Below are 22,766 nucleotides of genomic sequence, written 5' to 3' on the forward strand. Positions count from 1 at the left end.
ACACTTGCATTTTAAAAACACTCCACGTATCTACCCAATCAGCAGTCGGCGGTGCCGACAGATTCACTCCCACATTCTGTTCAGCTCCCACACCAGCCTCCTCCTCAGGAAGATCCGAAGTCTTCTGCCGCCTTTGAAGTCTTCTTGCTTCTACTACTCACCCGGCTTCTCTCTTCAGGCTCTGTGAGGGGGACAGCGGCGCGGCTCCGGGAACGAGCAGCTAGGCGCACAAAGTGATCAGACCCTCTGGAGCTAATGGTGTCCAGTAGCCTAAAGCCCAGTACCCACGGGCCGATTAAGGAGAGATGTGTGCTGAGCGAACCGCTCAGCACACATCTCTCCTGCCGCTCAGCACAGCGCGATCTGTGCTGAGCGTGCGGGGGTAGACGGGGGGGCCGCTCACTTCACCCAGCGGGTGAAGTGAGCGACCCGCTAGATTGGCCTGCATGCAGGCCAATCTAGCAGCAGCGATAGCGATGTGCGGGGCCGCGCATCGCTATCGCCGAGGGGGCTACACACGGAGCGATCATGCTGATATTCTAAGCAATCTAGTCAGATTGCTTAGAATATCGCTCCGTGAGTACCCCCCTTAAGAAGCAGAGCCTTTGTAGGGCTGCTTCTCTCCCCTCACTCCCACGATGCAGGGAGCCTGTAGCCAGCAGGTCTCCCTGAAAATAATAAACCTAACAAAAGTATTTTTTAGAGAAACTCAGTAGAGCTCCCCTAGTGTGCACCCAGTATCCTCTGGGCACAGAATCTAACTGAGGTCTGGAGGAGGGGCATAGGGGGAGGAGCCAGTTCACACCCATTTAAAGTCTTAAAGTGCCCATGTCTCCTGCAGATCCCGTCTATACCCCATGGTCCATTTGGAGTCCCCAGCATCCTCTAGGACGAAGGAGAAAAAGAGGGTGCAGCGTCTCTATCATGTATCGCAGTGCAGAAGTCAGACTGTACAATGGGCTTGCAGCCCCCTAGGTAACAGACAGCTCTGCCACAACTGGTGAACTGACTAATGATATCACAGCAAGGTTAGAACACATGGTCTACATAATGTTACTATTTAATATTTCCCCTCTCTCTCAGCATACGCATCAGGAGCAAGTGAACGAGTGGTAACCTGCTGGGAGTTGTAGTTCAACAGCATTTCTGTCTTTTTATACAGACACCAAAGGGTTATTTACCAACACTGTTCAAAAGAGGAAATACGCAGCAAGCTAGTGCCGCCAGTGAGACATGCCTACTCACTGTCCGGCGGGCTGCCACTGGATCCAGGCAGGAGAATAGCTGGCTGTTACCATGGAAGCATCTGCCTAGAGTGCAGGGACACGTTCCCACTGAGCCAACGCATGTGATGCCCGATAATCTCTCAGCACTACAAGTCCCATCATGCCATGGTTAAGGAGGATCATTATAACATACTGAGAGAATAATAAATATTATACAGGCCCAGACAGTGAGAGCAGTTGGGATAACTGCACATAATATAATATCCAGGAGAAGAGACATTATATAATAATAATAATAATAATAATAATAATAAGAAGAAGATTTTACTCACCGGTAAATCTATTTCTCGTAGTCCGTAGTGGATGCTGGGTACTCCGTAAGGACCATGGGGAATAGACGGGCTCCGCAGGAGACTGGGCACTTCTTTAAAGAAAAGATTAGGTACTACATCTGGTGTGCACTGGCTCCTCCCTCTATGCCCCTCCTCCAGACCTCAGTTAGGGAAACTGTGCCCGGAAGAGCTGACATTACAAGGAAAGGATTTGGAATCCAGGGTAAGACTCATACCAGCCACACCAATCACACCGTACAACTTGTGATAACTATACCCAGTTAACAGTATGAACAACAACTGAGCCTCATTAAACTGATGGCTCAGAACAATAACCCTATAGTTAAGCAATAACTATATACAAGTATTGCAGAAAATCCGCACTTGGGACGGGCTCCCAGCATCCACTACGGACTACGAGAAATAGAATTACCGGTGAGTAAAATAAGATTTTACTTACCGATAAATCTATTTCTCGGAGTCCGTAGTGGATGCTGGGGTTCCTGAAAGGACCATGGGGGATAGCGGCTCCGCAGGAGACAGGGCACAAAAAGTAAAGCTTTTCCAGATCAGGTGGTGTGCACTGGCTCCTCCCCCTATGACCCTCCTCCAGACTCCAGTTAGGTACTGTGCCCGGACGAGCGTACACAATAAGGGAGGATTTTGAATCCCGGGTAAGACTCATACCAGCCACACCAATCACACCGTACAACTTGTGATCTAAACCCAGTTAACAGTATGATAACAGCGGAGCCTCTGAAAGATGGCTTCCTTCAACAATAACCCGAATTAGTTAACAATAACTATGTACAATTATTGCAGATAATCCGCACTTGGGATGGGCGCCCAGCATCCACTACGGACTCCGAGAAATAGATTTATCGGTAAGTAAAATCTTATTTTCTCTATCGTCCTAGTGGATGCTGGGGTTCCTGAAAGGACCATGGGGATTATACCAAAGCTCCCAAACGGGCGGGAGAGTGCGGATGACTCTGCAGCACCGAATGAGAGAACTCCAGGTCCTCCTTAGCCAGAGTATCAAATTTGTAAAATTTTACAAACGTGTTCTCCCCTGACCACGTAGCTGCTCGGCAGAGTTGTAATGCCGAGACCCCTCGGGCAGCCGCCCAAGATGAGCCCACCTTCCTTGTGGAGTGGGCCTTTACAGATTTAGGCTGTGGCAGGCCTGCCACAGAATGTGCAAGTTGGATTGTGCTACAGATCCAACGAGCAATCGTCTGCTTAGACGCAGGAGCACCCATCTTGTTGGGTGCATACAATATAAACAACGAGTCAGATTTTCTGACTCCAGCTGTCCTTGCAATATATATTTTTAATGCTCTGACAACGTCCAGTAACTTGGAGTCCTCCAAGTCACTTGTAGCTGCAGGCACTACAATAGGCTGGTTCAGATGAAATGCTGACACCACCTTAGGGAGAAAATGCGGACGAGTCCGCAGTTCTGCCCTGTCCGAATGGAAAATCAGATATGGGCTTTTGTAAGATAAAGCTGCCAGTTCTGACACTCTCCTGGCCGAAGCCAGGGCTAGAAGCATGGTCACTTTCCATGTGAGATATTTCAAATCCACCTTTTTTAGTGGTTCAAACCAATGAGATTTTAGAAAGTCCAAAACCACATTGAGATCCCACGGTGCCACTGGAGGCACCACAGGAGGCTGTATATGCAGCACTCCCTTAACAAAGGTCTGGACTTCAGGGACTGAAGCCAGTTCTTTTTGAAAGAAAATCGACAGGGCCGAAATTTGAACCTTAATAGATCCCAATTTGAGACCCATAGACAATCCTGATTGCAGGAAATGTAGGAATCGACCCAGTTGAAATTCCTCCGTCGGAGCACTCCGATCTTCGCACCACGCAACATATTTTCGCCAAATTCGGTGATAATGTTGCATGGTTACTTCCTTCCTTGCTTTAATCAAAGTAGGAATGACTTCTTCCGGCATGCCTTTTTCCTTTAGGATCCGGCGTTCAACCGCCATGCCGTCAAACGCAGCCGCGGTAAGTCTTGAAACAGACAGGGACCCTGCTGAAGCAAGTCCCTCCTTAGAGGTAGAGGCCACGGATCTTCCGTGATCATCTCTTGAAGTTCCGGGTACCAAGTCCTTCTTGGCCAATCCGGAACCACTAGTATCGTTCTTACGCCTCTTTGCCGTATAATTCTCAATACTTTTGGTATGAGAGGCAGAGGAGGAAACACATACACCGACTGGTACACCCAAGGCGTTACCAGCGCGTCCACAGCTATTGCCTGCGGATCTCTTGACCTGGCGCAATACCTGTCCAGTTTTTTGTTGAGGCGAGACGCCATCATGTCCACCATTGGTCTTTCCCAACGGGTTACCAGCATGTGGAAGACTTCTGGATGAAGTCCCCACTCTCCCGGGTGAAGATCGTGTCTGCTGAGGAAGTCTGCTTCCCAGTTGTCCACTCCCGGGATGAACACTGCTGACAGTGCTATCACATGATTCTCTGCCCAGCGAAGAATCCTTGCAGCTTCTGCCATTGCACTCCTGCTTCTTGTGCCGCCCTGTCTGTTCACATGGGCGACTGCCGTGATGTTGTCCGACTGGATCAACACCGGTTTTCCTTGAAGCAGAGGTTCTGCCTGGCTTAGAGCATTGTATATTGCTCTTAGTTCCAGAATGTTTATGTGAAGAGACGTTTCCAGGCTCGTCCATACTCCCTGGAAGTTTCTTCCTTGTGTGACTGCTCCCCAGCCTCTCAGGCTGGCGTCCGTGGTCACCAGGATCCAATCCTGTATGCCGAATCTGCGGCCCTCCAATAGATGAGGACTCTGCAACCACCACAGAAGAGACACCCTTGTCCTTGGAGACAGGGTTATCCGTAGGTGCATCTGAAGATGCGACCCTGACCATTTGTCCAACAGATCCCTTTGGAAAATTCTTGCGTGGAATCTGCCGAATGGAATTGCTTCGTAAGAAGCCACCATTTTTCCCAGGACTCTTGTGCATTGATGTACAGACACCTTTCCTGGTTTTAGGAGGTTCCTGACAAGCTCGGATAACTCCTTGGCTTTTTCCTCCGGGAGAAAAACCTTTTTCTGAACCGTGTCCAGAATCATCCCTAGGAACAGCAGACGAGTTGTCGGCATTAACTGGGATTTTGGAATATTCAGAATCCACCCGTGCTGTTTTAGCACTTCTTGAGACAGTGCTAATCCCATCTCTAGCTGTTCTCTGGACCTTGCCCTTATTAGGAGATCGTCCAAGTATGGGATAATTAATATGCCTTTTCTTCGAAGAAGAATCATCATCTCGGCCATTACCTTTGTAAAGACCCGAGGTGCCGTGGACAATCCGAACGGCAGCGTCTGAAACTGATAGTGACAGTTTTGTACAACGAACCTGAGGTACCCCTGGTGTGAGGGGTAAATTGGAACGTGGAGATACGCATCCTTGATGTCCAAGGATACCATAAAGTCCCCCTCTTCCAGGTTCGCTATCACTGCTCTGAGTGACTCCATCTTGAACTTGAACTTCTTTATGTACAGGTTCAAGGACTTCAGATTTAGAATAGGCCTTACCGAGCCATCCGGCTTCGGTACCACAAAAAGAGTGGAATAATACCCCTTCCCTTGTTGTAGAAGAGGTACCTTGACTATCACCTGCTGAGAGTACAGCTTGTGAATGGCTTCCAAAACCGTCTCCCTTTCGAAAGGGGGACGTTGGTAAAGCAGACTTCAGGAAACGGCGAGGTGGATCTGTCTCTAATTCCAACCTGTACCCTTGAGATATTATCTGCAGGATCCAGGGATCTACCTGCGAGTGAGCCCACTGCGCGCTGTAATTTTTGAGACGACCCCCCACCGTCCCCGAGTCCGCTTGAGAAGCCCCAGCGTCATGCTGAGGCTTTTGTAGAAGCCGGGGAGGGCTTCTGTTCCTGGGAAGGAGCTGCCTGTTGCTGTCTCTTCCCTCGACCTCTGCCTCGTGGCAGATATGAATAGCCCTTTGCTCTCTTATTTTTAAAGGAACGAAAGGGCTGCGGTTGAAAGGTCGGTGCCTTTTTCTGTTGGGGAGTGACTTGAGGTAGAAAGGTGGATTTCCCGGCTGTAGCCGTGGCCACCAAATCTGATAGACCGACTCCAAATAACTCCTCCCCTTTATACTGCAAAACTTCCATATGCCGTTTTGAATCCGCATCGCCTGTCCACTGTCGCGTCCATAAAGCTCTTCTGGCCGAAATGGACATAGCACTTACCCGTGATGCCAGTGTGCAGATATCCCTCTGTGCATCACGCATATAAAGAAATGCATCCTTTATTTGTTCTAACGACAGTAAAATATTGTCCCTGTCCAGGGTATCAATATTTTCAATCAGGGACTCTGACCAAACTACCCCAGCACTGCACATCCAGGCTGTCGCTATAGCTGGTCGTAGTATAACACCTGTATGTGTGTATATACTTTTTTGGATATTTTCCATCCTCCTATCTGATGGATCTTTAAGTGCGGCCGTCTCAGGAGAGGGTAACGCCACTTGTTTAGATAAGCGTGTTAGCGCCTTGTCCACCCTAGGAGGTGTTTCCCAGCGCTCCCTAACCTCTGGCGGGAAAGGGTATAATGCCAATAATTTCTTTGAAATTATCAGCTTTTTATCAGGGGCAACCCACGCTTCATTACACACGTCATTTAATTCATCTGATTCAGGAAAAACTATAGGTAGTTTTTTCACACCCCACATAATACCCTGTTTTGTGGTACCTGTAGTATCAGCAATATGTAACGCCTCCTTCATTGCCAAAATCATATAACGTGTGGCCCTACTGGAAAATACGGTTGATTCGTCACCGTCACCACTGGAGTCAGTGCCTGTGTCTGGGTCTGTGTCGACCGACTGAGGCAAAGGGCGTTTTACAGCCCCTGACGGTGTTTGAGTCGCCTGGACAGGCACTAATTGATTGTCCGGCCGTCTCATGTCGTCAAACGACTGCTTTAGCGTGTTGACACTATCCCGTAGTTCCATAAATAAAGGCATCCATTCCGGTGTCGACTCCCTAGGGGGTGACATCCTCATATTTGGCAATTGCTCCGCCTCCACGCCAATATCGTCCTCATACATGTCGACACACACGTACCGACACACAGCAGACACACAGGGAATGCTCCTAACGAAGACAGGACCCACTAGCCCTTTGGGGAGACAGAGGGAGAGTTTGCCAGCACACACCAAAAGCGCTATATATATATCAGGGGTAGCCTTATAATAAGTGCTCCCTTATAGCTGCTTTGTTATATCAAAATATCGCCATAAATTTGCCCCCCCTCTCTGTTTTACCCTGTTTCTGTAGTGCAGTGCAGGGGAGAGACTTGGGAGCCGTCCTGACCAGCGGAGCTGTGAGAGGAAATGGCGCCGTGTGCTGAGGAGATAGGCCCCGCCCCTTTTCTGGCGGGCTCGTCTCCCGCTATTTAGAGAAATCAGGCAGGGGTTAAATATCTCCATATAGCCTCTGGGGGCTATATGTGAGGTATTTTTAGCCTTTATATAGGTTACATTTGCCTCCCAGGGCGCCCCCCCCCAGCGCCCTGCACCCTCAGTGACCGCGTGTGAAGTGTGCTGAGAGGAAAATGGCGCACAGCTGCAGTGCTGTGCGCTACCTTTAGAAGACTGCAGGAGTCTTCAGCCGCCGATTCTGGACCTCTTCTGACTTCAGCATCTGCAAGGGGGCCGGCGGCGCGGCTCCGGTGACCATCCAGGCTGTACCTGTGATCGTCCCTCTGGAGCTTGATGTCCAGTAGCCAAGAAGCCAATCCATCCTGCACGCAGGTGAGTTGACTCCTTCTCCCCTCAGTCCCTCGCTGCAGTGATCCTGTTGCCAGCAGGAATCACTGTAAAATAAAAAACCTAGCTAAACTTTTTCTAAGCAGCTCTTTAGGAGAGCCACCTAGATTGCACCCTTCTCGGCCGGGCACAAAAATCTAACTGGAGTCTGGAGGAGGGTCATAGGGGGAGGAGCCAGTGCACACCACCTGATCTGGAAAAGCTTTACTTTTTGTGCCCTGTCTCCTGCGGAGCCGCTATCCCCCATGGTCCTTTCAGGAACCCCAGCATCCACTAGGACGATAGAGAAATTCTTATTTTCTCTGACGTCCTAGTGGATGCTGGGTACTCCGTAAGGACCATGGGGATTATACCAAAGCTCCCAAACGGGCGGGAGAGTGCGGATGACTCTGCAGCACTGAATGAGCAAACTCAAGGTCCTCCTCAGCCAGGGTATCAAACTTGTAGAATTTTGCAAACGTGTTTGATCCCGACCAGGTAGCAGCTCGGCAAAGTTGTAAAGCCGAGACCCCTCGGGCAGCCGCCCAAGAAGAGCCCACCTTCCTCGTGGAATGGGCTTTGACTGATTTAGGATGCGGCAGTCCAGCCGCAGAATGTGCAAGTTGAATCATGCTACAGATCCAGCGAGCAATAGTCTGCTTAAAAGCCGGAGCAACCAGCTTGTTGGGTGCATGCAGGATAAACAGCGAGTCAGTTTTTCTGACTCTAGCCGTCCTGGAAACATAGATTTTCAGGGCCCGGACTACATCTAGCAACTTGGAAGCCTCCAAGTCCCGAGTAGCCGCAGGCACCACAATAGGCTGGTTCAAATGAAACGCTGATACCACCTTAGGGAGAAATTGGGGACGAGTCCTCAATTCTGCCCTGTCCATATGGAAGATCAGATAGGGGCTTTTACATGACAAAGCCGCCAATTCTGACACACGCCTAGCCGAAGCCAAGGCCAAAAGCATGACCACTTTCCACGTGAGATATTTCAACTCCACGGTCTGAAGTGGCTCAAACCAATGTGATTTTAGGAAATCCAACACAACGTTGAGATCCCAAGGTGCCACTGGAGGCACAAAAGGGGACTGAATATGCAGCACTTCCTTAAAAAACGTCTGAACTTCAGGCAGTGAAGCTAGTTCTTTTTGAAAGAAAATAGACAGGGCCGAAATCTGGACTTTAATGGATCCCAATTTTAGGCCCATAGTCACTCCTGACTGTAGGAAGTGCAGAAATCGACCCAGCTGAAATTCTTCTGTTGGGGCCTTCATAGCCTCACACCAAGCAACATATTTTCGCCATATGCGGTGATAATGTTTTGCTGTCACATCCTTCCTAGCTTTTATCAGCGTAGGAATGACTTCAACCGGAATGCCCTTTTCCATCAGGATCCGGCGTTCAACCGCCATGCCGTCAAACGCAGCCGCGGTAAGTCTTGGAACAGACAGGGCCCCTGCTGTAGCAGGTCCTGTCTGACAGGCAGAGGCCAAGGGTCCTCTGAGATCATTTCTTGTAGTTCCGGGTACCAAGTCCTTCTTGGCCAATCCGGAACGATGAGTATAGTTCTTACTCCTCTCTTTCTTATTATCCTCAGTACCTTTGGTATGAGAGGAAGAGGAGGGAACACATAAACCGACTGGTACACCCACGGTGTCACTAGAGCGTCCACAGCTATCGCCTGAGGGTCCCTTGACCTGGCGCAATATCTTTTTAGCTTTTTGTTGAGGCGGGACGCCATCATGTCCACCTGTGGCCTTTCCCAACGATTTACAATCAAACTGGAAGACTTCTGGATGAAGTCCCCACTCTCCCGGGTGGAGGTCGTGCCTGCTGAGGAAGTCTGCTTCCCAGTTGTCCACTCCCGGAATGAACACTGCTGACAGTGCTATCACGTGATTTTCCGCCCATCGGAGAATCCTTGTGGCTTCTGCCATCGCCATCCTGCTTCTTGTGCCGCCCTGTCGGTTTACATGGGCGACCCCCGTGATGTTGTCTGACTGAATCAGCACCGGCTGGTTTTGAAGCAGGGGTTTTGCCTGACTTAGGGCATTGTAAATGGCCCTTAGTTCCAGAATATTTATGTGTAGGGAAGCCTCCTGACTCGACAATTGTCCTTGGAAGTTTCTTCCCTGAGTGACTGCTCCCCAACCTCGGAGGCTTGCATCCGTGGTCACCAGGACCCAGTCCTGTATGCCGAATCTGCGGCCTTCGAGAAGATGAGCACTCTGCAGCCACCACAGCAGAGACACCCTGGCCCTCGGGGACAGGGTGATCAGCCGATGCATCTGAAGATGCGATCCGGACCACTTGTCTAACAGATCCCACTGAAAGATCCTTGCATGGAACCTGCCGAATGGAATGCCTCGTAAGAAGCTACCATCTTTCCCAGGACTCGCGTGCAGTGATGCACCGACACCTGTTTTGGTTTTAGGAGGTCTCTGACCAGAGATGACAACTCCTTGGCCTTCTCCTCCGGGAGAAACACCTTCTTCTGTTCTGTGTCCAGAATCATACCCAGGAACAGCAGACGCGTCGTAGGAACCAGCTGCGACTTTGGGATATTCAGAATCCAGCCGTGCTGTTGAAGCACTTCCTGAGATAGTGCTACTCCGACCAACAACTGCTCCCTGGACCTCGCCTTTATAAGGAGATCGTCCAAGTACGGGATAATTATAACTCCCTTCTTCCGAAGGAGTATCATCATTTCGGCCATTACTTTGGTAAATACCCTCGGTGCCATGGACAGACCAAACGGCAACGTCTGGAATTGGTAATGGCAGTCCTGTACCACAAAACGGAGGTACACCTGGTGAGGTGGGTAAATGGGGACATGTAGGTAAGCATCCTTGATGTCCAGTGATACCATGTAATCCCCCTCTTCCAGGCTTGCAATAACCGCCCTGAGCGATTCCATTTTGAACTTGAAATTCCTTATATAAGTGTTCAAGGATTTCAAATTTAGAATGGGTCTCACCGAACCGTCTGGTTTCGTTACCACAAACATTGTGGAATAGTAACCCCGTCCCTGTTGAAGGAGGGGAACTTTGATTATCACCTGCTGGAGGTACAGCTTGTGAATTGCCGCCAGTACTACCACCCTGTCCTGGGGAGTAGCTGGCAAGGCTGATTTGAGGTAACGGCGAGGGGTAGACGTCTCGAACTCCAGCTTGTATCCCTGAGATACCACTTGTAGAACCCAGAGATCCACCTGTGAGCGAACCCACTGGTCGCTGAAGTTCCGGAGACGGGCCCCCACCGCACCTGGATCCACATGTGGAGCCCCAGCGTCATGCGATGGACTCAGTGGAAGCAGGGGAGGATTTTTGTTCTTGGGAACTGGCTGTATGGTGCAGCTTTTTCCCTCTACCCCTGCCTCTGGGCAGAAAGGACGCGCCTCTAACCCGCTTGCCTTTCTGAGGCCGAAAGGACTGTACTTGATAATACGGTGCTTTCTTAGGTTGTGAGGGAACCCGAGGTAAAAAAGTCGACTTCCCAGCTGTTGCTGTGGATACGAGGTCCGAAAGACCGTCCCCAAACAATTTCTCACCCTTATAAGGCAAAATTTCCATGTGCCTTTTAGAATCAGCATCACCTGTCCACTGCCGAGTCCATAATACTCTCCTGGCAGAAATGGACATTGCATTAATTCTAGATGCCAGCCGGCAAATGTCCCTCTGTGCCTCTCTCATATATAATACTACGTCTTTAATATGCTCTATGGTTAGCAATATAGTGTCCCTGTCAAGGGAATCAATGTTATCAGACAGGGAATCAGACCACGCTGCTGCAGCACTACACATCCATGCTGAAGCAATAGCTGGTCTCAGTATAGTACCTGAGTGTGTATACACAGACTTCAGGATAGCCTCCTGCTTTCTATCTGCAGGCTCCTTTAAGGTGGCCGTATCCTGAGAAGGCAGTGCCACCTTTTTTGATAAGCGTGTGAGCGCCTTGTCCACCTTAGGGGATGTCTCCCAGCGTAACCTATCCGTTGGCGGGAAAGGGTACGCCATTAGTAACCGCTTAGAAATTACTAGTTTCTTATCTGGGGAACCCCACGCTTCTTCACACAATTCATTTAACTCATCAGATGGGGGAAAAGTCACTGGCTGCTTTTTCTCCCCAAACATACAACTTTTTTGTTGTAACCGGGTTAATGTCAGAAATGTGCAACACATTTTTCATTGCGGTAATCATGCATCGGATGGCCCTAGTGGATTGTATATTTGTCTCATCCTCGTCGACACTGGAGTCAGACTCCGTGTCGACATCTGTGTCTGCCATCTGAGGTAGCGGGCGTTTTTGAGCCCCTGACGGCCTCTGAGATGCCTGGGCAGGCGCGGGCTGAGATGCCGGCTGTCCCAAAGCTGCGTCATCGAACCTTTTATGCAAGGAGTTGACACTGTCGGTTAATACCTTCCACATATCCATCCACTCAGGTGTCGGCCCCGCAGGGGGCGACATCACACTTATCGGCACCTGCTCCGCCTCCACGTAAGCGTCCTCATCAAACATGTCGACACAGCCGTACCGACACACCGCACACACACACACACACACACAGGGAATGCTCTGACTGAGGACAGGACCCCACAAAGTCCTTTGGGGAGACAGAGAGAGAGTATGCCAGCACACACCAGAGCGCTATATAACAGAGGGATATACACTATACACAAAGTGAATTTTCCCCCTATAGCTGCTTATATCACAATTTGCGCCTAAATTTATGTGCCCCCCCCTCTCTTTTTTACCCTTTCTGTAGTGTATACTGCAGGGGAGAGCCTGGGGAGCGTCCTTCCAGCGGAGCTGTGAAGAGAAAATGGCGCTGGCTGTGCTGAGGGAGATAGCCCCGCCCCTTCAACGGCGGACTTCTCCCGCTTTTTATAACGTTAATGGCGGGGGTTTCTGCACATATACAGTGTTAAACACTGTATTATGTGCTTTTTATTGCCAAAAATAAGAATTTACTTACCGATAATTCTATTTCTCGTAGTCCGTAGTGGATGCTGGGACTCCGTCAGGACCATGGGGAATAGCGGCTCCGCAGGAGACAGGGCACAAAAGTAAAAGCTTTAGGATCAGGTGGTGTGCACTGGCTCCTCCCCCTATGACCCTCCTCCAAGCCTCAGTTAGGATACTGTGCCCGGACGAGCGTACACAATAAGGAAGGATTTTGAATCCCGGGTAAGACTCATACCAGCCACACCAATCACACTGTACAACCTGTGATCTGAACCCAGTTAACAGTATGATAACAGCGGAGCCTCTGAAAAGATGGCTCACAACAATAATAACCCGATTTTCGTAACAATAACTATGTACAAGTATTGCAGACAATCCGCACTTGGGATGGGCGCCCAGCATCCACTACGGACTACGAGAAATAGAATTATCGGTAAGTAAATTCTTATTTTCTCTGACGTCCTAGTGGATGCTGGGACTCCGTCAGGACCATGGGGATTATACCAAAGCTCCCAAACGGGCGGGAGAGTGCGGATGACTCTGCAGCACCGAATGAGAGAACTCCAGGTCCTCCTCAGCCAGGGTATCAAATTTGTAGAATTTTGCAAACGTGTTTGCTCCTGACCAAGTAGCAGCTCGGCAAAGCTGTAAAGCCGAGACCCCTCGGGCAGCCGCCCAAGATGAGCCCACCTTCCTTGTGAAATGGGCATTTACATATTTTGGCTGTGGCAGGCCTGCCACAGAATGTGCAAGCTGAATTGTACTACACATCCAACTAGCAATCGTCTGCTTAGAAGCAAGAGCACCCAGTTTGTTGGGTGCATACAGGATAACAGCAAGTCAGTTTTCCTGACTCCAGCCGTCCTGGAAACCTATATTTTCAGGGCCCTGACAACATCTAGCAACTTGGAGTCCTCCAAGTCCCTAATAGCCGCAGGTACCACAATAAACTGGTTCAGGTGAAACGCTGACACCACCTTAGGGAGAAACTGGGGACGAGTCCGCAGCTCTGCCCTGTCCGAATGGACAATCAGATATGGGCTTTTGTGAGACAAAGCCACCAATTCTGACACTCGCCTGGCCGAGGCCAGGGCCAACCGCATGGTCACTTTTCATGTGAGATATTTCAAATCCACAGATTTGAGCGGTTTAAAATGTGATTTGAGGAATCCCAGAACTACGTTGAGATCCCACAGTGCCACTGGAGGCACAAAAGGGGGTTGTATATGCAGTACTCCCTTGACAAACTTCTGGACTTCAGGAAGTGAAGCCAATTCTTTCTGGAAGAAAATTGACAGGGCCGAAATTTGAACCTTAATGGACCCCAATTTGAGGCCCATAGACACTCCTGTTTGCAGGAAATGCAGGAATCGACCGAGTTGAAATTTCTTCGTGGGGCCTTCCTGGCCTCACACCACGCAACATATTTTCGCCACATGTGGTGATAATGTTGTGCGGTCACCTCCTTCCTGGCTTTGACCAGGGTAGGAATGACCTCTTCTGGAATGCCTTTTTCCCTTAGGATCCGGCGTTCCACCGCCATGCCGTCAAACGCAGCCGCGGTAAGTCTTGGAACAGACATGGTACTTGCTGAAGCAAGTCCCTTCTTAGCGGCAGAGGCCATGAGTCCTCTGTGAGCATTTCTTGAAGTTCCGGGTACCAAGTCCTTCTTGGCCAATCCGGAGCCACGAGTATAGTTCTTACTCCTCTACGTCTTATAATTCTCAGTACCTTGGGTATGAGAAGCAGAGGAGGGAACACATACACCGACTGGTACACCCACTGTGTTACCAGAACGTCCACAGCTATTGCCTGAGGGTCTCTTGACCTGGCGCAATACCTGTCCAGTTTTTTTGTTCAGGCGGGACGCCATCATGTCCACCTTTGGTCTTTCCCAACGGTTCACAATCATGTGGAAGACTTCCCGATGAAGTCCCCACTCTCCCGGGTGGAGGTCGTGCCTGCTGAGGAAGTCTGCTTCCCAGTTGTCCACTCCCGGAATGAACACTGCTGACAGTGCTATCCCATGATTTTCCGCCCAGCGAAGAATCTTTGCAGTTTCTGCCATTTCCCTCCTGCTTCTTGTGCCGCCCTGTCTGTTTACGTGGGCGACTGCCGTGATGTTGTCCCACTGGATCAATACCGGCTGACCTTGAAGCAGAGGTCTTGCTAAGCTTAGAGCATTGTTTTATGTGGAGAGAAGTCTCCAGACTTGATCACACTCCCTGGAAATTTTTTCCCTGTGTGACTGCTCCCCAGCCTCTCCGGCTGGCATCCGTGGTCACCAGGACCCAGTACTGAATGCCGAATCTGCGGCCCTTTAGTAGATGAGCACTCTGCAGCCACCGCAGAAGAAACACCCTTGTCCTTGGAGACAGGGTTATCCGCTGATGTATCTGAAGATGCGATCCGGACCATTTTTCCAGCAGATCCCACTGAAAAGTTCTTGCGTGAAATCTGCCGAATGGAATCGCTTCGTAAGAAGCCACCATTTTTCCCAGGACCCTTGTGCATTGATGCACTGACACTTTTCCTGGTTTTAGGAGGTTCCTGACTAGCTCGGATAACTCCCTTGCTTTCTTCTCCGGGAGAAACACCCTTTTCTGGACTGTGTCCAGAATCAACCCTAGGAACAGCAAATTGTCGTCGGAAACAGCTGCGGTTTTGGAATATTTAGAATCCACCCATGCTGTCGTAGAACTACTTGAGATAGTGCTACTCCGACCTCCAACTGTTCTCTGGACCTTGCCCTTATCAGGATATCGTCCATTTTCTTTGAAGAAGAATCATCATTTCGGCCATTACCTTGGTAAAGACCCGGGGTGCCGTGGACAATCCAACCGGCATCGTCTGAAACTGATAGTGACAGTTCTGTACCACGAACCTGAGGTACCCTTGGTGAGAAGGGCAAATTGGGACATGGAGGAAGCATCCCTGATGTCCCGGGACACCATATAGTCCCCTTCTTCCTGGTTCGCTATCACTGCTCTGAGTGACTCCATCTTGATTTGAACCTTTGTATGTAAGTGTTCAAATATTTCAGATTTAGAATAGGTCTCACCGAGCCGTCTGGCGTCAGTACCACAATATAATGTGGAATAATACCCCTTTCCTTGTTGTAGGAGGAGTACTTTGATTATCACCTGCTGGGAATACAGCTTGTGAATTGTTTCCAATACTGCCTCCCTGTCGGAGGGAGACGTTGGTAAAGCAGACTTCAGGAACCTGCGAGGGGGAGACGTCTCAAATTTCCAATCTGTACCCCTGGGATACTACTTGTAGGATCCAGGGGTCCTGTACGGCCCCAGCGTCATGCTGAGGACTTGGCAGAAGCGGTGGAAGGCTTCTGTTCCTGGGAATGGGCTGCCTGCTGCAGTCTTCTTCCCTTTCCTCTATCCCTGGGCAGATATGACTGGCCTTTTGCCCGCTTGCCCTTATGGGGACGAAAGGACTGAGGCTGAAAAGACGGTGTCTTTTTCTGCTGAGATGTGACTTAGGGTAAAAAAGGTGGATTTTCCAGCTGTTGCCGTGGCCACCAGGTCCGATGGACCGACCCCAAATAACTCCTCCCCTTTATACGGCAATACTTCCATGTGCCGTTTGGAATCTGCATCACCTGACCACTGTCGTGTCCATAAACATCTTCTGGCAGATATGGACATCGCACTTACTCTTGATGCCAGAGTGCAAATATCTCTCTGTGCTCTATAGTCAATAAAATACTGTCCCTGTCAAGGGTATCAATATTTTCAGTCAGGGAATCCGACCAAGCCACCCCAGCGCTGCACATCCAGGCTGAGGCGATCGCTGGTCGCAGTATAACACCAGTATGTGTGTATATACTTTTTAGGATATTTTTCAGCCTCCTATCAGCTGGCTCCTTGAGGGCGGCCGTATCTGGAGACGGTAACGCCACTTGTTTTGATAAGCGTGTGAGCGCCTTATCCACCCTAAGGGGTGTTTCCCAACGCGCCCTAACTTCTGGCGGGAAAGGGTATACCGCCAATAATTTTCTATCGGGGGAAACCCACGCATCATCACACACTTCATTTAATTTATCTGATTCAGGAAAAACTACATGTAGTTTTTTCACACCCACATAATACCCTTTTTTTTTGTGGTACTTGTAGTATCAGAAATATGTAACACCTCTTTCATTGCCCTTAACATGTAACGTGTGGCCCTAAAGGAAAATACGTTTGTTTCTTCACCGTCGACACTGGAGTCAGTGTCCGTGTCTATGTCGACCGACTGAGGTAAATGGGCGTTTTAAAGCCCCTGACGGTGTTTGAGACGCCTGGACAGGTACTAATTTGTTTGCCGGCCGTCTCATGTCGTCAACCGACCTTGAAGCGTGTTGACATTATCACGTAATTCCTTAAATAAGCCATCCATTCCGGTGTCGACTCCCTAGAGAGTGACATCACCATTACAGGCAATTGCTCCGCCTCCTCACCAACATCGTCCTCATACATGTCGACACACACGTACCGACACACAGCACACACACAGGGAATGCTCTGATAGAGGACAGGACCCCACTAGCCCTTTGGGGAGACAGAGGGAGAGTTTGCCAGCACACACCAAAACGCTATAATTATACAGGGACAACCTTTATATAAGTGTTTTCCCTTATAGCATCTTAATATATAATCATATCGCCAAATAAGTGCCCCCCCTCTCTGTTTTAACCCTGTTTCTGTAGTGCAGTGCAGGGGAGAGCCTGGGAGCCTTCCCACCAGCAGTTCTGTGAGGGAAAATGGCGCTATGTGCTGAGGAGATAGGCCCCGCCCCCTATTCCGGCGGGCTCTTCTCCCGGTTTTTCTGAGACCTGGCAGGGGTGAAATACATCCATATAGCCTCAGGGACTATATGTGATGTATTCTTTTTAGCCAGAAAAGGTATTAACATTGCTGCCCAGGGCGCCCCCCCCAGCGCCCTGCACCCTCAGTGACCGTTGGTGTGAAGTGTGCTGAGAGCAATGGCGCACAGCTGCAGTGCTGTGCGCTACCTCATGAAGACTGAAAAGCCTTCAGCCGCCGGTTTCTGGACCTCTTCTTACTTCGGCATCTGCAAGGGGGTCGGCGGCGCGGCTCCGGTGACCCATCCAGGCTGTACCTGTGATCGTCCCTCTGGAGCTAGTGTCCAGTAGCCTAAGAAGCAAATCCATCCTGCACGCAGGTGAGTTCACTTCTTCTCCCCTAAGTCCCTCGTTGCAGTGAGCCTGTTGCCAGCAGGACTCACTGAAAATAAGAAAACTATCAAAACTTTTACTCTAAGCAGCTCTTTATGAGAGCCACCTAGATTGCACCCTTCTCGGCCGGGCACAAAAACCTAACTGAGGCTTGGAGGAGGGTCATAGGGGGAGGAGCCAGTGCACACCACCTGATCCTAAAGCTTTTACTTTTGTGCCCTGTCTCCTGCGGAGCCGCTATTCCCCATGGTCCTGACGGAGTCCCAGCATCCACTAGGACGTCAGAGAAAGGTATATTAATTGCAGCCCAGGGCGCCCCCCCCCAGCGCCCTGCACCCACCAGTGACCGGAGCGTGTGGTGTGCTGTGGGAGCAATGGCGCACAGCTGCAGTGCTGTGCGCTACCTTATTGAAGACCGAAGTCTTCAGCCGCCGATTTCCTCCGGTTTCTTCTGTCTTCTGGCTCTGCAAGGGGGACGGCGGCGCGGCTCCGGGAACGGACGATCGAGGACGGGCCCTGTGTTCGATCCCTCTGGAGCTAATGGTGTCCAGTAGCCTAGAAGCACAAGCTAGCTGCAAGCAGGTAGGTTCGCTTCTCTCCCCTCAGTCCCTCGTAGCAGTGAGTCTGTTGCCAGCAGATCTCACTGAAAATAAAAAACCTAACAAATACTTTTCTTTTTAGTGAACTCAGGAGAGCCCCTAGAGTGCATCCAGCTCAGGCCGGGCACAGATTCTAACTGAGGTCTGGAGGAGGGGCATAGAGGGAGGAGCCAGTGCACACCAGATGGAGTACCTAATCTTTTCTTTAAAGAAGTGCCCAGTCTCCTGCGGAGCCCGTCTATTCCCCATGGTCCTTACGGAGTACCCAGCATCCACTAGGACGTCAGAGAAAATAATAATAATAATAATAATAATAATAATTTCATTTATATAGCGCTCTTTCTCCAATAGGACTCAAGGCGCTTTACAGACATCAAAAACAATGCACATGATACAGAGGATTTAAGTAATATAGCAATAGATAAGCCACACAGACATAGAAGAAAACCTGGAGCACACAGAAAGCATAATGCAGGATTGGTGTAGGCATTTTGGGTAATAACTTCCAAGGGTTGTGTATTCCACCCTCACAGGTACCAAGTGCGGCAGCCATCTTGGGCGCTCAGCGTAGGATTACCCAGGGTGGAATAGTCCATATATCAGTGATATTAGTAACAAGGACATTTACAGGGACAAATCCTGGGGGCAGCGGGGTCACACACTATTACTGGGGCACATGTATAATACCCTGGGGGCAGGAGACTGGGGTAGCGGGGTCACACACTTACTGGGGCACATCTATAATACCCTGGGGGCAGGAGACTGGGGCCGCGGGGTCACACACTTACTGGGGCACATCTAGAATACCCTGGGGGCAGGAGACTGGGGCAGCAGGGTCACATGTATAATACCCTGGGGGCAGGAGACTGGGGCAGCGGGGTCACACACTATTACTGGGGCACATCTATAATACCCTGGGGGTAGAAGACTGGGGCAGCAGGGTCACATGTATAATACCCTGGGGGCAGGAGATTGGGGTAGCGGGGTCACACACTTTTACTGGGGCACATCTATAATACCCTGGGGGCAGGAGACTGGGGCAGCGGGGTCACACACTATTACTGGGGCACATCTATAATACCCAGGGGGCAGGAGACTGGGGCAGCGGGGTCACACACTTACTGGGGCACATCTATAATACCCTGGGGGCAGGAGACTGGGGCAGCGGGGTCACACACTTACTGGGGCACATCTATAATACCCTGGGGGCAGGAGACTGGGGCAGCAGGGTCACATGTATAATACCCTGGGGGCAGGAAATTGGGGTAGCGGGTTCACATACTATTACTGCGGCACATCTATAATACCCTGGGGGTAGGAGACTGGGGCAGCGGGGTCACACACTTACTGGGGCACATCTATAATACCCTGGGGGCAGGAGATTGGGGCAGCGGGGTCACACACTATTACTGGGGCACATCTATAATACCCTGGGGGCAGGAGACTGGGGTAGCGGGGTCACACACTATTACTGGGGCACATCTATAATACCCTGGGGGCAGGAGACTGGGGTAGCGGGGTCACACACTATTACTGGGGCACATCTATAATACCCTGGGGGCAGGAGACTGGGGCAGCGGGGTCACACACTATTACTGGGGCACATCTATAATACCCTGGGGGCAGGAGACTGGGGCAGCGGGGTCACACACTATTACTGGGGCACATCTATAATACCCTGGGGGCAGGAGACTGGGGCAGCAGGGTCACATCTATAATACCCTGGGGGCAGGAGACTGGGGCAGCAGGGTCACACACTATTACTGGGGCACATCTATAATACCCTGGGGGCAGGAGACTGGGGCAGCAGGGTCACATTTATAATACCCTTGGGGCAGGAGACTGGGGCAGCGGGGTCACACACTATTACTGGGGCACATCTATAATACCCTGGGGGCAGCGGGGTCACACACTATTACTGGGGCACATCTATAATACCCTGGGGGCAGGAGATTGGGGCAGCGGGGTCACACACTAATACTGGGGCACAGCTATAATACCCTGGGGGCAGGAGACTGGGGCAGCAGGGTCACATCTATAATACCCTGGGGGCAGGAGACTGGGGCAGCGGGGTCACACACTATTACTGGGGCACATCTATAATACCCTGGGGGCAGGAGACTGGGGCAGCGGGGTCACACACTTACTGGGGCACATCTATAATACCCTGGGGAAGGGAGACTGGGGCAGCGGGGTCACACACTTACTGGGGCACATCTATAATACCCTGGGGGCAGGAGACTGGGGCAGCAGGGTCACACACTATTACTGGGGCACATCTATAATACCCTGGGGGCAGGAGACTGGGGCAGAGGGGTCACATGTATAATACCCTGGGGGCAGGAGACTGGGGCAGCGGGGTCACATCTATAATACCCTGGGGGCAGGAGACTGGGGCAGCAGGGTCACACACTATTACTGGGGCACATCTATAATACCCTGGGGGCAGGAGACTGGGGCAGCAGGGTCACATCTATAATACCCTGGGGGCAGGAGACTGGGGCAGCAGGGTCACACACTATTACTGGGGCACATCTATAATACCCTGGGGGCAGGAGACTGGGGCAGCAGGGTCACATCTATAATACCCTTGGGGAAAGGAGACTGGGGCAGCGGGGTCACACACTATTACTGGGGCACATCTATAATACCCTGGGGGCAGCGGGGTCACACACTATTACTGGGGCACATCTATAATACCCTGGGGGCAGGAGATTGGGGCAGCGGAGTCACACACTAATACTGGGGCACAGCTATAATACCCTGGGGGCAGGAGACTGGGGCAGCAGGGTCACATCTATAATACCCTGGGGGCAGGAGACTGGGGCAGCGGGGTCACACACTATTACTGGGGCACATCTATAATACCCTGGGGGCAGGAGACTGGGGCAGCGGGGTCACACACTTACTGGGGCACATCTATAATACCCTGGGGAAGGGAGACTGGGGCAGCGGGGTCACACACTTACTGGGGCACATCTATAATACCCTGGGGGCAGGAGACTGGGGCAGCAGGGTCACACACTATTACTGGGGCACATCTATAATACCCTGGGGGCAGGAGACTGGGGCAGAGGGGTCACATGTATAATACCCTGGGGGCAGGAGACTGGGGCAGCGGGGTCAGACACTTACTGGGGCACATGTATAATACCCTGGGGGCAGGAGACTGGGGCGGCAGGGTGACGTGTATAATACCCTGGGGCAGGAGACTGGGGTGGCAGGGTGACGTGTATAATACCCTGGGGCAGGAGACTGGGGTGGCAGGGTCACGTGTATAATACCCTGGGGCAGGAGACTGGGGCAGCGGGGTGACACCGTTACAGGGAGAGACTGGGTATAATCCCTTCTGATGTCCGGGATCCGGGGCTGTCACCCGCACTGTCGCCCTCCCCCGGCTGGGACCACCTCACCTGGGCGCAGGACGCTGGGGTGCTCCGGGCTGAGCTATGGTGACCCGGATCCTCCCGCTCTCTCACCCGCCGCTGTGTGACCGTTTGTTTCTCCTAAAGTGAAAGTGAAACTGTCAGGAGGAACCTCCCCCCATAGTGACTGCAGCGCCCGGGAGACTGCGCCCTGTGACCCGGAGACTGTGCTCTGCGCCCGAGAGACTGTGCCCTATGACCCGGTTGCCTCATGTGCCCGGCATGTTTTGTGGTGTGGAGAGATGGCAGTGCCACAGCCTGGTGTGTGGTGTGGAGAGATGGCAGTGCCACAGCCTGGTGTGTGGTGTGGAGAGATGGCAGTGCCACAGCCTGGTGTGTGGTGTGGAGAGATGGCAGTGCCACCGCCTGGTGTGTGGTGTGGAGAGATGGCAGTGCCACAGCCTGGTGTGTGGTGTGGAGAGATGGCAGTGCCACAGCCTGGTGTGTGGTGTACAGAGATGGCAGTGCCACAGCCTGGTGTGTGGTGTGGAGAGATGGCAGTGCCACAGCCTGGTGTGTGGTGTGGAGAGATGGCAGTGCCACAGCCTGGTGTGTGGTGTGGAGAGATGGCAGTGCCACAGCCTGGTGTGTGGTGTGGAGAGTTGGCAGTGCCACAGCCTGGTGTGTGGTGTGGAGAGATGGCAGTGCCACAGCCTGGTGTGTGGTGTGGAGAGATGGCAGTGCCACAGCCTGGTGTGTGGTGTGGAGAGATGGCAGTGCCACAGCCTGGTGTGTGGAGAGATGGCAGTGCCACAGCCTGGTGTGTGGAGAGATGGCAGTGCCACAGCCTGGTGTGTGGAGAGATGGCAGTGCCACAGCCTGGTGTGTGGAGAGATGGCAGTGCCACAGCCTGGTGTGTGGTGTGGAGAGATGGCAGTGCCACAGCCTGGTGTGTGGAGAGATGGCAGTGCCACAGCCTGGTGTGTGGTGTGGAGAGATGGCAGTGCCACAGCCTGGTGTGTGGTGTGCAGAGATGGCAGTGCCACAGCCTGGTGTGTGGTGTGCAGAGATGGCAGTGCCACAGCCTGGTGTGTGGTGTGCAGAGATGGCAGTGCCACAGCCTGGTGTGCAGAGATGGCAGTGCCACAGCCTGGTGTGTGGTGTGGAGAGATGGCAGTGCCACAGCCTGGTGTGTGGTGTGGAGAGATGGCAGTGCCACAGCCTGGTGTGTGGAGAGATGGCAGTGCCACAGCCTGGTGTGTGGAGAGATGGCAGTGCCA

At 51.6% G+C, this 22,766-nt stretch overlaps 1 protein-coding gene across 4 annotated transcripts in view; it reads right to left on the reverse strand.

Moving 5' to 3' along the window:
- Window positions 1-21,807, reverse strand: part of RBM43 (RNA binding motif protein 43) — a 52,887-nt gene extending 31,080 nt beyond the window's left edge. For 3 of the 4 annotated variants that reach the window (XM_063924587.1, XM_063924588.1, XM_063924586.1), the window contains exon 1: window positions 21,535-21,807. The gene's annotated coding sequence lies outside the window, so the exon portion shown is untranslated. The remainder of the gene's footprint in view (window positions 1-21,534) is intronic. The other variant, XM_063924585.1, reaches the window with a different exon arrangement.
- Between the last annotated feature and the right edge of the window lie 959 nt (window positions 21,808-22,766).

The sequence above is a fragment of the Pseudophryne corroboree genome, chromosome 5, assembly GCF_028390025.1.
Source record: "Pseudophryne corroboree isolate aPseCor3 chromosome 5, aPseCor3.hap2, whole genome shotgun sequence".
NCBI classification, from domain to species: Eukaryota; Metazoa; Chordata; class Amphibia; order Anura; family Myobatrachidae; genus Pseudophryne; species Pseudophryne corroboree.